At 31.8% G+C, this 1071-nt stretch overlaps 1 long non-coding RNA gene across 1 annotated transcript in view; it reads left to right on the top strand.

Moving 5' to 3' along the window:
- Positions 1-926: 926 nt before the first annotated feature.
- The window catches only part of LOC109340942, a 3877-nt gene continuing 3732 nt past the window's right edge, over positions 927-1071 (top strand). Inside the window, exon 1 of the long non-coding RNA XR_002106868.1 lies at positions 927-1038. This is a non-coding gene — a long non-coding RNA (uncharacterized LOC109340942). The remainder of the gene's footprint in view (positions 1039-1071) is intronic.

Raw genomic sequence — 1071 nt, 5'->3', positions numbered from 1 at the left:
CTTATATGTATATTATATGTATCAATTTTATAAGTGTGTGGATTTACTTTATGTGCGCCTCCCACCTCTCACCTCTCACTTTTAACCTAAAAATATGAATATATCTTTCCACTAGTTGGGAGTTGAAAAACTCACTCTCCCCTGCAAACATTGACAGCGGCAACATGTAGAGAATACCCTTGGTGAGTCTTTTTCTTATACTTTCTTTCAAAACTCATTCCAATGTTTCAATCTATGTTTGAAAGTTATAAATTTTCCGTTCTTTCTAAAATCCATGAACTGGACAAATAGAAACCTCTTTAATTAAGTAAAGTTGTGTGGTGACCACTGTGTTCTTAAAAGTATTCTATTTTTATGTAAAAAAAATGGAGATCCACATGTTTTATGTTGAAATCTTTTTGTGGATTGATAACATTTTAATGGCCTGGATTTCTAATATATGTGTCGTCTGACCAACAATCCTTTTTGTTATAATTATTTGATGCTTCATTTATATGTTAAGCTAATTGTAGATATGCTAAATCCTTTAACTCTTTAGGCCTGCACTTCCAATTGATTACAAAATTGTCATTAACTTCTTTTGTAGACAAACCATGAATCCCTTTGTAAAGTAATAATATTTTAATTTATTACTTTGTTTTCCTTGATTGTCTCTTGGACTAAATCATAACCTTGTGAATTCTTGTGGCTGAAATATGAATAATTATATTTTTATAAATTCAGGCCCTATAGACTTAAACAACTTCTCTCATAGAATGACTCGTTTTAAAAGAATTAATTTCATTCAATCTTCTTGTTAAGGATGATTAAGTGTATAAGCTTATTTGAATTGATTGTGTTTTGATTACTGTCTGATGAAGTGGCGATGCTTGATGGATGCTTCTGGCCATGCTCGTGATTTTTATGCAGTGATGAGATAAAGCGTCTAAGGTGAGGGAGAAGACCATTGTGGTCTTAGAATATTTCATTGAAGTTTTTCCTCTCCGATTCCCTTAAAAGTCGGAGAGTCTTGTAGATTAGGAACTCTCATGGAAACTTGTTTTCATGTAAGAGTCTTTAATCCTTTTTCAT

Source organism: Lupinus angustifolius, unplaced genomic scaffold (assembly GCF_001865875.1).
Source record: "Lupinus angustifolius cultivar Tanjil unplaced genomic scaffold, LupAngTanjil_v1.0 Scaffold_289, whole genome shotgun sequence".
Taxonomy (NCBI): Eukaryota; Viridiplantae; Streptophyta; class Magnoliopsida; order Fabales; family Fabaceae; genus Lupinus; species Lupinus angustifolius.
The sequence above is the reverse complement of the archived record's forward strand: the minus strand, read 5'-3'. Positions and strand labels throughout refer to the sequence as shown.